At 45.8% G+C, this 14,489-nt stretch overlaps 1 pseudogene; it reads left to right on the plus strand.

Moving 5' to 3' along the window:
* Positions 1 to 545: 545 nt before the first annotated feature.
* Positions 546 to 14,489, plus strand: part of LOC115896145 — a 47,392-nt pseudogene continuing 33,448 nt past the window's right edge.

The raw sequence follows: 14,489 nt of genomic DNA on the forward strand, positions 1-14,489 counted from the left end.
TAGAAAATTAAAATTAAATACTTGAAATTATATATTTTTAATGTTTCAACTGTGATATCACTCCACATGCATCTTTCAATTCTTATTTGATAAAGGCTAGCAAATACAGAAAGAATTCTTGTGATAATGGAGAACACAGAACTGTTGAACGGTGTTGAAGCTGAGCTGGAGAGAGTCACCAAAGCTGGCGGGAAAGCTGGCAAGGTCGGAGAGTTTCCTGCCTGGGCACAGCTTGAGCTCGCCCCTGCGCCTCCGCCAGTGGCGGAAACTGCAGACCCAGCTGGGACCTGAGGCCTCCGCCCCATCCTCTCACCAGCCAGGAGCTGTGCTGAGGTCGCAGGTAGGCGACCCTGGAGGGGCGCGCCTGAGGGAAGGCGGCCCATGTTCCGGATAGCAGCAGGATACCAGGGTCCAGGGACCCACCTACCGCCGCGGGAACCCCAAACCTTGCCTGGGCTCCTCGCTTGCTCCGCCTGGCCTCCAGAGGCCGGTGTGTGTCCTGGTCTCGAGGATGCACAGCAGGTGCCCGGGAGTCCCCCTCCGCCATGGCCTACGGCTCTGCCAGCCATCACGCCTGGTTCGAGGACCGCAGCCTCGCTGCCTCTGATCCCGCCAGGCCAGGACCTGTCCTCCTCCTGGGCGACCAGCAGGGGGCATACACACTGCCCGGCGCACTGCACAGCCCCTGGCCGCCCATCCCCTCTCGCCCCTCCGCCCCAGGCCAGGACCTTCCTGTGGCACAGAACCCACCTTCCTTCCCGCTGCAGAGCTGCTCCGCTTCCGCCACCCACAGGGAAAGACGCAGATCTCCAACCAAACAGAAATCCGCGTGTGACTCCTCTGGTTGGATACTGCCAGTCCCCACATTTACTTCCAGGAGTTTTCTCCGCAGAAGGTGTCCGATGTTTGATGTTTCACCAGCAGTGAGGGTGAAAGTGACAGCAATAGAGAAACACATCAGGCTTTCCGCAACAAAGATGACCTTCCCTTCTTCAAATCTCAGCACTCTCCAAGGCCCAGGAAGGACTCAGGACAAGATGACTGAGCTGGAGTACTCGGCCCAGGAAATGCAGGCCCAGAGCGGGTCACCTCCTTAGGGCAGGCCCAGGCTTGTCCTGGCTGCCCGGGTGCCTTTCTCCTCACTCCCACCCAATGCAGGGGACCCCACAAACTCGGCTGTCGGGGCTCCCTGCACCTCCCTCCACAGGAGCCACCTCCTGCCCACCAAGCTGGGGCCTTCTGGGGCATCCTGGGCTGAGAGGGCAAGGTGCCAGCACTACACACTGGGGAAGGAACACTGCCATACTGTCACACTGACACACCACCACAGGAAGACACCACCACACGGGCACACCGCCACATGGCCACATGGACAGACACACAGACACATGGAGATATCACCATACAGACACACGGACACACCACCACACTGTCACATGTACAGACACACGGAGACATTACAGCACGGACACACTGCCACACTGTGACATGGATGGACAGACAGACATACGGAGAAGTCACCACACAGGCACAGCACCAGACTGTCACACGGACACAGACACACGGAGACATCACCATAAGGACACACGACCACACTACCACAGGGACACACAGACACACAGAGACATCACCACACTGTCACAGGGACACACCATCACTCTCACACGAACAGACACACTGCCACATGGACACTGCCACACACACAGACACACCGCCACACTGTGACACGGACACACCTCCGCACTGTCAGACACCACCACACAGACACTGCCACATGGACACTGCCACACACATAGACACACCGCCACACTGTGACACGGACACACCTCCACACTGTCAGATACCACCACACAGACACTGCCACATGGACACTGCCACACACACAGACACACCGCCACACTGTGACACGGACACACCTCCGCACTGTCAGATACCACCACACAGACACTGCCACATGGACACAAGGACACACAGGCACATTGTCACACAGATGCACAAACCTGGGAAGCCACATCTGAAGGAACTGCCAGGTGACTAGGGCCATTAAGTCAATCAAAGTAGACTTTCCCTGGCTTGCATACAAGTCATTTAAACTGTGGTGAGATGATATCTTATTGTAGTTTTAATTTGCATTTCTCTGATGATCAGTGATATTGAGCACCGTTTCTTATACCTGTTTGCCATTTGTAGGTCTTCTTTTGAGAAATATCTATTCAAATCTTTTACCCCCTTTTTTAAAACAGGTTATTAGATTGTTTCTTAAAAGAGTTGTTCGAGCTTTTTATATATTCTGATTATTAATCCCTTGTTGGAGGAGTAGTTTGCAAGTATTTTTTCCCATTCTTGTGGATTGTCTCTTATTTTTGTTGATTGTATCATTTTCTGGGCAGAAGCTTTTTAACTTAGTGTGATCCATTTGTCCATTTGCGTTTTGGTTGCCTGTGCTTGTGGGTATTGCTCAAAATATTTTTGCCCAGACCAATGTCCTGGAGATTTTCCTCAAACTTTTTTTTTTTTTTTTGAGACGGAGTCTCGCTCTGTCACCCAGGCTGGAGTGCAGTGGCCGGATCTCAGCTCACGGCAAGCTCCGCCTCCCGGGTTCACGCCATTCTCCTGCCTCAGCCTCCCGAGTAGCTGGGACTACAAGCGCCCGCCACCTCGCCTGGCTAGTTTTTTGTATTTTTTAGTAGAGACGGGGTTTCACCGTGTTAGCCAGGATGGTCTCGATCTCCTGACCTCGTGATCCGCCCAGTCTCGGCCTCCCAAAGTGCTGGGATTACAGGCTTGAGCCACCGTGCCCGGCCAAACTTTTTTTGTACTAGTTTTATTGTTGGAGTTTTAATCAACTTTGATTTTACTTTCATATATTATGAGAGATACTAGTCTGTTTTCATTCCTCTGCATATGGATATCCAGTTTTTTCAACACCATTTACCACCAGTGTATGTTCTTGGCACCTTTGTCAAAAATGAGTCCACTGTAGCTATGTAGATTTGTTGCTGCGTTCTCTATTCTGTTCCATTGATCTATGGGTCTGTTTTTATGCCAGTACCATATTCTTTTGGTTACTATAATTCTGTAGTATAATATGAAGTCAGATAATAGAATTCCTCCAGCTTTATTTATGTATGTATTTATTTATTTTTTCTTAGGATAGTGTTATTTCTTGTACTGAAAGCATTCTATGTTATTTATTATTAGTCTACTTTTATAGTTTTACAATGCTATCCTCTTTTACAAAGCTATGATCAATTCAAGGTGTCCAGATCAGGGTTAATTGTAGCTATTTGCAAAAGTAGCAATATTCTGCTTGGACATGGTGGCTTATGCCTGTAATCCCAGCTCTTTGGGAGGCCAAGGTGGGCAGATCACCTGAGGTCATGGGTTCAAGACCGGCCTGGCCAATGTGGTGAAACACTGTATCTAATAAAAACAAAAATTAGTTGAGGATGATGGCAGATGCCTGTAATCCCAGCTGCTCAGGAGGCTGAGGCAGGAAAATTGCTTGAACCCGGGAGGTGGAGGTTGCAGAGAGCCCAGAATGTGCCATTGCATTCCAGCCTGGGTAACCAGGCGAGACTTCATCAAAAAACAAACAAACAAACAAAGGAGCAATATTCTGTGTAATTGTTGGCAGCTTAATTCACTATTATGTGGATCAGAGAGCAGAGGATTCTGAATGCATGAACATATCTTTAACATTTCAATACATTACTCATAATTACTAATGATCTAAAGAGAAACCAAGAAATTATGGTGATAGTGATATTGACCTGGAGAAATGTAGACATAAAAGAACCGTAAGATGAGAAATGTGTTCACACAGTCTGTAAGGGCACACAAGAATAAAAATAGGGAAGAAAACATGAGAGTTTTCAACAGATTTTTGGTCATGTAAGTCAATTTGTATCAGTTAATTTTTAAAAGGTTTATTTACATGCAATAAACTGCACATACTTCAATTGTACATTTTGATTATTCTCGGTATTTGTAGCTCTATAAAACCAACAACATATTCAAATAAAAAGCATATCCATTACCTTTACCACCAAAGTTTTCTTGTTTTTTTTCTACTCACTTTCTCTTGCCTATCCCCATCCCATCCACAGGCAACCACTGATCCACCTGCAGTCCCTGTGAGTTTTTATTTCCAAATACATGAAATCATAGGGTGGGTATACTTTTTCATCACTCAGCATCACTATTTTGGAGATTTATTCATGTTGCTACATCTATCAATTGTTCTGTTCTTACTAGGGAGTGTTATTTCATTATATACATATACCATAGTAAGTTTATCAGTCACAAATTCACCTGTCCATGGACATTTGGACTGTTTTCAGGTTTTGGCTGTTGCAAGTAAAGCTGTTATGAAGATTCATATAAAATCCATTGAATGGGCATATGTGTTAGGTTTTCATCTCCATTGGAAGTGGAATAGATAGATACATGGCTGTCATGTCTGTAACACGAAAACACAAAGCCTGACAAAACCCATTTCTAAAGTGGAAACTCCAGAGAACCTTGACTCCAGCCTGGCTTTTGAGATTGTCTTCTATGTCTTGTGCAATGACTGGTCCTGGGGTAGCCACATGACCCAAGGAGGACCATGTTTAAACTTCTGAGTTTTCACCGAGATTAATATGCATTTGTTGAAAGAGAAGCCCCTTTGCCTCCTCCCCCGGCTGCAAATGCTTTCAGGGATCACGTCATGCTGGAGCATGTGATTACAGTGTTTCCTAAACTTTGCGGGGAAAAATTGTTCAAGCAGGTAAAAATGGAGCAAATACAAAGAGAAAAGCAGTCCAGAAATATCAAATAAAAAAGAAAGGGCCTCCATAAAATCATTTGAACTCATGATTAATTCAATAGTCATTAAAACCAGTTTAGTGTACAAAGAATCATCCCCTCCACCACCCTTTATTCCTTCACCAGGTTTAAGGTACATTTTTTAACTTGCAAACAAAAGTTTTGTCATTGACTTAGACATCAAAATCCCTTGTCTCCAAGAACAATCATTCAATTCTGTCCCTCTCATTGTTAGAATAATATGTTCACTTTATTCTGCATACACCTCTCCTTTGCCCTTGTTTCCCTGTTCTATTAAAGTTATATCCAGACATTTATTTCATTTTATATCAAAGAAACTGTATACATGTTCTTAAACTTACAAAAATTTCTGAGTAATTTTTTGCCTCATATTTGATTTTAAGCTACCCAAGAAGCATTATTTTCTCATTTAGTATTTTAACTTTTCTAACCTAGGACTTTTATAGTAGATATAACGTCTTTTTCTAAATGCCTTGCTTCAATTTACATTTTAAATGTAATTTTTAAAAAGTGTATGTTTTAAATATTTGCATCCTGCAGCTCAGGCCTAAATATCTCTTAATAACAAATATTGTCTTTTTTTCTGTATAGTTTTCACATATTTCGATTGTGAGGTATATTGCCACAATAAAAGTTTTTGTGAACATAACAGAACACATAGGCAAAATATTGTTTCCAAGTGATTGATGATGTGATGCTTTCAGTCTAGCAACAATCCCTTGAAGTAATCATCATCCCAACATCTAATGAATATGAAATAAATATTTCACTGTTTCTAAAATTCAGCTGACAAATATATAGCCTGTCACATACAGCCTGTAACACCAACATATAAAAATTAAAGCAGTTCCTTCTCCACTCCCACTGCTTCACTTGACTAGCCTTAAAATGTAATAACAATAATAAAAAATAAAAGCAAAACTGTTCCTTAACTTATGTTTGAAATTTAGTGGATAGACTATCATAAAAGCATTTATATGTATGGAGGGCCTCTGTAAAATATAGACTCTTAACAGAAAAGTAGACATATATGAGAGTTAAATTAAAAACACAATTCTATGTAGTACCATCACAAATGCACGAGGACTTGTTTTAGAATGCATGATGTAATTGACTAAACCATTTAGGGCTAGACCTCTGAAACAAAAGGCATTCACACTTTGCGATTCTAGGGGGACAATATTATTCAAAATAGAAGCAAGCAGAACCTTTACCTGATCATGATAAAAACCTTTCCCACTTGTTGTTAATCCACCGCAGCTTTTACAAGGTCAGGAAAAAGAGATTATCCCACAGTATAAGCTGATGGCCAAAATTATCCGCTTTACATTAGGTAACACAATATCTATTAACTGTAAATTTATTCTGAAAGAAAACAGATACATTTTTCTCAGAAATGGCTTTAGATGAAGATCTGGCACAACTGTTTTGCTCGCTTTTTAAAATTTTGTTTTTATTGATAAATATATATGGATACAATGTGGTACAATACATGTAAATATTGTGAAATGGACAAATTAGTTTAAATAACATATCGTCCACTTCACATACTTATTACATTATGGCGAAACATTTGAAATGTAGTATTTTAGCAGTTTAAGATACGCACTTCCATTATGAGTAACTGCTGTCACTTTGCTGTGCAGCATATCACCAGAATGTATCTCTCCTTGCTGAAGCATTACCCATTGAATAGTTCCCCTTTCCCACCCCCGACTCTGCCCTGATCAGCCTGTGATAAATCGCCATTCTAATCCTAACTTCACCCCGGCCCTGCTCAGCCTCTGATAAACCATCATTCTACTCCCAACTTACATGAAACCCTGGCCCTGCTCACCCTCTGATAAACCACCATTCTACTCCCAACATCCTCCCCGGCCCGCTCAGCCTCTGATAAACCACCATTCTACTCCCAACTTCCCCCCACCCCGCTCAGCCTCTGATAAACCACCATTCTACTCCCAACTTCCCCCCACCCCCCGCTCAGCCTCTGATAAACCACCATTCTACTCCCAACTTCCCCCCACCCCGCTCAGCCTCTGATAAACCACCATTCTACTCCCACTTCCCCCCCCCCGCTCAGCCTCTGATAAACCACCATTCTACTCCCAACTCCCCCCCCCCCCCGCTCAGCCTCTGATAAACCACCATTCTACTCCCAACTTCCCCCCACCCGCTCAGCCTCTGACAAACCACCATTCTACTCCCAACTTCCCCCCAGCCGCTCAGCCTCTGATAAACCACCATTCTACTCCCAATTCCCCCCCCCCCCTCAGCCTCTGATAAACCACCATTCTACTCCCAACTTCCCCCACCCCGCTCAGCCTCTGATAAACCACCATTCTACTCCCAACTTCCCCCGCCTGCTCAGCCTCTGATAAACCACCATTCTACTCCCAACTTCCCCCCAGCCCGGCTCAGCCTCTGATAAACCACCATTCTACTCCCAACTTCCCCCCACCCGGCTCAGCCTCTGATAAACCACCATTCTACTCCCAACTTCCCCCCACCCCTCAGCCTCTGATAAACCACCATTCTACTCCCAACTTCCTCCCCACCCCACTCAGCCTCTGATAAACCACCATTCTACTCCCAACTTCCCCCCAGCCGCTCAGCCTCTGATAAACCACCATTCTACTCCCAACTTCCCCCAGCCCGCTCAGCCTCTGATAAACCATTCACTTCTACTCCCAACTTCCCCCACCCGCTAGCCTCTGATAAACCACCATTCTACTCCCACTCCTCCCACCCCAGCCCGCTCAGCCTCTGATAAACCACCATTCTACTCCCAACTTCCCCCCCACCCCCAGCCCCTCTCAGCCTCTGATAAACCACCATTCTACTCCCAACTTCCCCCCACCCCGCTCAGCCTCTGATAAACCACCATTCTACTCCCAACTTCCCCCATCCCCGCTCAGCCTCTGATAAACCACCATTCTACTCCCAACTTCCCCCCCCCCCCCGCTCAGCCTCTGATAAACCACCATTCTACTCCCAACTTCCCCTCCCCCACCCCCAGCCCCTCTCAGCCTCTGATAAACCACCATTCTACTCCAACTTCCCCCCACGCCCCCCTACTTCCTCCCCACCCCGCTCAGCCTCTGATAAACCACCATTCTACTCCCAACTTACCTCCCAGCCCCGCTCAGCCTCTGATAAACCACCATTCTACTCCCAACTTCCTCCCAGCCCCGCTCAGCCTCTGATAAACCACCATTCTACTCCCAACTTCCCCCCACCCCCGCTCAGCCTCTGATAAACCACCATTCTACTCCCAACTTTCTCCCCCACCCCGCTCAGCCTCTGATAAACCACCATTCTACTCCTAACATCTGTGAGTGCACATTTGTGGATTTCACATATAAGTGATATTATGAGATATTTGTCTTTCTGCGTCTGGCTTATTTTACTTAGTATAATATCCTCTAAATTCATCCATGTTTTTACAAATGACAGAATTTCATTCATGTATAAAGATAAGTAGGATTTTTGTATGCATCCTACATATACTTTTAACTTCCCACAGCTTTATTGAGATATTATTCATACATTGTGTAATTCACTCATTTAAAGTACAAACTTCAAATTCTTTTAGTATATTAACTGGGTGGACAAATAATCATCATAATATAATTTTAGAACATTTTAATGTGCCTTAAAGAGACTTGCGCCCATTAGCAAACTTTCCCCATTTTCTCCAGCCTTTCCTAAACCCCTCCTAATCTAGGCGACCACTCATCTACTTTCTGAATATGAATTTACCTATTCTGAACATTTCACATAAATGGAATCATCATAACACATAGTCGTTTTTTACTCACTTCCTGCACTTCACATATTTTTAATGTTCATCCATTGTGGAACAGGCATTAACACCTTTTTCCCTTTTACTGCTAAATAAGATCCTATTTTATGGATTCATTTGATTTATCCTCTCCTCAGTTGATGAACATTTCTGTTGTTTTCTAGTTTTTGTTGCTATAAACATTTGTGTACTACTGTGTGTAGCATTTGTTTTGTTTTCTTTTTGGTAAATACACAGGAGTGGAATTGCTGCGTCATGTGCTAACTCTGTGTGTAACATCTTGAAGAACTGCCAGACTGTTTTACATTTGGAAGTCTCACCAGAGGTGTAGAAGGTTCCAATTTTTCCACATATTTTTATCCATTCTTCAGTTGGTAAGCACTTAGGTTGTTTCTAATTCATGGCTATTATGAATAATGCTGCAATGAACGTGAAATTGCAGATGTCTCTTTTTGACATCCTGATTGAAATTCCTTTGGCCATATATCCAGAAGTGGGATTGATGGATCATAGGGTAAATATATTTTTAATTTCTTGAGGAAGCTTCATAGTGTTTTCCAAGATGGTTGTACTAATTTCCATTCCTACCAACAGTGTACGGGGTTTCTTTTTCTCTACATCCTCATCAACACTTATCTTCCATCTGTTTTTATAATAGCCATAGTAAAATGTGTGAGGTGATATCTCAGTGTGGCTTTGATTTGCATTTCTCTGATAATTAGGAATGCTTATGATTTTTCATGTACCTGTTAGCCTTCGTATGCCTTAGGAAATGTCTATTCAGGTTCTTTGCTTATTTTTTTAATAAGCATATTTTTTTTCTTATTTTTGAGTAGGTTGAGTTACTTATATATTATTATATGAGCCCCTTATCTGATGTACGGTTTAAAAATGTCATCCCATTTGTGGGTTCTCTTCATTCTGTTATTGCTTTTTTCCTGTGGAAAAGCTTTTTAGTTTTATGCAATCTCATTTGTGTGTTTTTGCTTTTGTTGCCTATGCTTTCAGAATAATCTACAGAAAATCATAGCTCAGGCCAAGGTCAGGCAGTCTTCTTCTCTATCTCCTTGTAGTAGTTTTACATTTAAGTTTTTAATTTTGATTTGATGCTTGTATAAAGAGAAAAATAAAAGTCAAATTTTATTCTTCTGTATGTGGATAGTCAGTTTTCTCTATACCATTTATTGAAAATAATTTTCTTTCTTCTTTGTGTATTTTTAGTTATTTTATCAAAAAATCGATTGACCACAGACATGCGGATTTATTTATAGGTTCTATATCCCTTTTCACTGTTCTACGTGTCTCTTTTTATGCCACTGCTATGCTGTTTCAATTACTACAGCTTGGTCATATAGTTTGTAATTGAGTCGTCTGATGCCTCCAGCTTTGTTCTTTTTGTTCAAGATTGCTTTGGTTAGTTGGGGTCTTTTGTGGTGCCATACAAATTTCAGGAGTAATTTTTCTATTTCTGTGAACAATGACATTGGAATTTCATAGCGGTTACATTTAATCTGTAGATTGCTTTGGGTAGCATTGACACTTTTACAATACTAATTTTTGAATTCATCAATAAAGGATGTCTCTGCATTTATTCATGCTATTTTAATTTTGTCATCAATGTGCTATGTTTTCAGTGTGCAAATCTTTCACGTTCTTGATTAAATTTACTCCTGTCTATTATATATTTATATATCTGTTTTGATTCTATTATAAATGAAATTGCCTTATCAATTAATTTTTCAAGTAATAGTTTGTCATTAGTGTATAGAAACAATAATGGTATTTGTATATCGATTTTGTAACTATTAACTTCATTGAACTTCTTTATCAGCTTTAACCATTTATTTTGGTGGAGTCTTTAAGATGTTCTCTATCTTAAGATTGTATTTTCAGAAAACAGAAACAATCTTACCTCTTCCTTCCCTATATGGATTTATTTTATTTCTTTGTCTTGTGTAATTGTTCTGGCTAGGCAATTACACACAATGGTTTCAGCATTTGTAATTTTACATCAAATCCATTCATTGTAACACATTGATTGCTACTTTTCAACTTATAAACCCGGACATTTATCACTATTCTTCCTCCAGTACAGGAGTCCATGACGTGGTATGGGCCCTACTGGGCAGGCTGGGTGGAGGTTCTCTCCTACAAGAGTCCGGGGCTCTGCGGAGGAAGAGTTCTCCAGTGCCTTAGTCCAGGGTGAGGCAGGAGTGCGGCTCCTTCAGTAGCTCAGTCCAGTGCGCTGCCCTGCAAGGGTCCTCCTGTGCAAGGAGTACACAATGCGGCCGGAGTTCTACTGTGCCTTAGTCCAGGACGCAGGGGTGCTGGGTCCTCCGGTGCCATTGTCCAGGGCGCGGGGAGCTGGGTCCTCTGATGCCATAGTCCAGGACGCGGCGGAACAGGAGTCCTGCGGCGCAGTAGTCCAGGGCGCGCTGGAGTGTGGATCCTCAGGTGCCACAGTGCAGAGCGCCACAGGGCGGAATTCTTGCCTTGCTATATCCAGGGTGCAGCGGGGCGGGGGTTCTCTTGTGCAGGAGTCCAGGACGGGACTGTGAAGGAGCGGGAGTCCTCCGTGTAGGAGTCCTGGGGTGCTGGAGTCCAGAGCGCAGTGAGGCTGGGTACTCTCGTGCCATAGAGTAGGGCATGGCAGGACAGGGATCCTGCCCTGAGATAGTCCAGTGCTTGAGTCCACAGTAATGCAATGGTCCTCCAATACTGGAGTTCACGGGGCGTGGTGGGGTCGGGGTCATTGCCTGACTTAGTTCAGGGCATACCAGGGCGGGGGTCCACAGTTGCCACAGTGAGGACCTCCAAGGAGTGTGGTTCCTGCCTTGCTGTAGTCGGGAGAGCAGGGGGCAGGAGTCCTCTCTTGTTAGAGTCTCTGGCATGGTGGGGCTGGGGGTTTTCCTATGCGATAGCCCACGGGCCGGTGAGGCTGGGTCCTCTCGTGCCTTTGTCCAGGGCGTAGGGGGGCGAGGGTCTTCAGTGGTGGAGTCCGTGGAGCCACGAGGATTGGGGTCCTCCAGTGCTGTATTCCGGGCGCGGCGGAGTGGGGGACCTGTCCTGCAGTGGTCCAGGGCATGCGCGAGTGGTGGTCCTCCTGTGCCATAGTCCAACGTGCGGAGGGGCGGGGATCACCTCATCCTGTAGTCCGCCACACACGAGGCCCCCGTCCTGCTGTGCCTCAGTCCAGTGCGCCGGGGGACAGCTGTCCTGCTGTGCTGTAGGGCAGGACGCAGTGGGGCAGGGGTAATCCAGAGAGCGCCCTGGCAGAAGGTCCTCCAGTGCTGGAATACAGCCCGTGACAGGTCAGGGGTGTTACTGTGCCGGAGTCGGTTTGCAGGGTCCTCCCCTTCCATAGTCTAGGGGGAGACGGGATAGGGTTTTCTAGTGTAGGTGTCCAGGGTGCGGCAGGACAGGAGTCCTCTGGTGCAGGAGTCCAGGACGTAGCCGAGTGGGAGTCCACCAATGCCGGAGTCCACCAATGCCAGAGTCCAGGGCTCTGCGAGGCCGGTTTTCCCCATGCCAGAGTGTAGGGCGCATTCAGGCAAGGGTCTTGGCGTGCGGTATTCCAGGGTGCGGTGGGGCAGGAGTGGCCCATATCTCCATGGCGGAGGTCCCTCTGTGCTGGAGCCCAGTGCTCAGCGAATCGGGGGTCCTTCCGAGCTGTAGTCCAGGGCACGGCAAGGTATGGGTCCTCTGGTGCCCTAGTACAGGGTGTGGCGGGTCCTCCTGGGTCTTGGTCTAGGGCCAAGGGTCAAGGGTCAAGGTCTAGACCCTTGGTCTAGGGGTCCTGGAGTCCACGAGGTAGCCCAAGTTGCCGCAGGACCAGGTCCTCTGGAAACAAAGTCCAGCGCGCTGAGGGGCAGGAGTAGTTCAGGTAGAGCCAGGGACGGAGTCCTCCAGAGCCAGAGTCCAGGGTGTGGAGGGGCGGAGGTTCTGCAGTGGCACAGTCCAGGACACCGAGGGGTGGGCCAGGGCGGGGATCCTCCGGTGCCTTAGTCCAGGGCGGAGAGGTCCTTCAGCAGCATAACCTAGCTCTTGGCATTGCAGGGATCCATGGAGCCACCGGTCGGGGTCCTCCCATGTTTTAGCCCAGGGCTGGGAGAGGACGGGGTCCTCCTTTACCCTAGTCCACGGCATTGTGAGGCTTGACTCCTGAACACTTACTGTCTGTGCCTTTACCGCGGCGGGGGAGAACTACACCATCTCAGGCAAGCCTAACAGAGCAGCTGTCCTTAAAACATTCCCAGTTGAGCGTGGCTTGGAGCAGGCCTGAGACGTGTGCCCTTAGATGGCTTCAAGGGCTCTGAGCAGTGTTTAAGGAATCCAGCTGACCTCAGTTACTCCAAGCCCTTTTCCACTCAGCAGAACTTCTGGCCACGGGGTCCCCCATCTGCGGAGCCCTTTCATCATCCCAGATCCCCACAGGTGGACTCCCTCTCATCCTCACGATCTCAGCTCAGGCCTTATTCATCACCACATTCTAGGCACTAGGCCTGTCCCAGAAGAAATGGGTCAGATTAAGAGCTAAATGTGTTTTCATGGTCACTTTTCTTCAGCCCTCCTTTCTTTGTGCCAACATCTTTGGGTTTCTGAATAAAGTTTTCAGCAGCTGCATGCAGCTCCATTTTTCTTACCAGGTAAGAGACTGTGCTTGAGTCCACAGTAAGGCAATGCTCCTCCAATGCTGGGGGACTCCAAAAGTCTTCATGAAAACAAAGGCACAATGCTTGTGACCAGAGAACTCCCAGTCCTCTCCCTGCATAGGAAAACTGGACTTCTCCAGAAGGCTCTAGTTCCTGGCAAATCTCTAGGGCCACTCAATTGCGCTGTCCCCCACCTTTGCTTCTGGTTCTGAAGGGACTGAAGTTGGGAATCCTTTCTAAGTCTCTACACACGGAGCCCTTCTTTTGTGGGAATGTTTTGCCATACACTAGGATTCTCATTTACCTTTCAGGGCCTTCAAGAATCCTGATGTGCTTAGGCTTCTGTTCCTGGCAGGGAGGCCACTGAACTGCTCTGGAGCTGAAGTTCAAATATTCATCACTGTTATTAAACCTTTACATAGCATGTTCTTTCTTTCTGGCAGGCTCGTGGTTTGCTTGTATGTAGATGGGCTTGTATGTAGATGGAGTGGTTTACTGTCCTCATTAGGTAACACCCTCAGTCTTTCATGCTGAGATTGACCATTTTATTTGTAACTCACTGTACAATCCATTTGCTCTTCCAGTGTCCCTTAGAAGGATGCAGAGTGTTCTATAGAATGCCATAGAGACCTGGGCTTAGGGAAAATATTTGACCAAAAGTCCGCCAACTCCCATGAGTATCTCCCCACAACTTGTACAGGGCTAGTCTCTGGGTATATGGTAAATGAAACCGTGACTGAGCAGACTGTTACAAACACCCTCCCCTGAGAGACTCCAGGGCTGCTTTATTCAAGCAAAACAGTGTGCTCTAATAAGCTCAGAATTGAGAGAAACAAGTTTTCATTCCATCTTTCTCAAAAACTCCCTTTGTGACTTTAGACATAATAATAACACTGCCTAGGTAGTGAACACCTCCGTGCCAAGAAGTATCATGATCGTTGCCTGAGCTGTAATTTTCACCATAGTCCTGCAGGAGAGCTGCTATTACTGCTTATTACACAGATGGGCAGTCCTGAGGCTCAGATGGAGTTAAGTGGCTTAATTGGTAGCAATAGAGGCAGGATTTGAACCCAGGGCTGCCTGATCACCAAACAAAATTGTATTCAACATAATGCACTTAACACTGTCTGGCCCTCCCTTGAAGATGGTGGCTTGTCTCTCTTTCTGTAGGCAAATGTCATGTCATAACAATATTAAACGAT

The sequence above is a fragment of the Rhinopithecus roxellana genome, unplaced genomic scaffold, assembly GCF_007565055.1.
Source record: "Rhinopithecus roxellana isolate Shanxi Qingling unplaced genomic scaffold, ASM756505v1 contig5433, whole genome shotgun sequence".
In the NCBI taxonomy this organism is placed as follows: Eukaryota; Metazoa; Chordata; class Mammalia; order Primates; family Cercopithecidae; genus Rhinopithecus; species Rhinopithecus roxellana.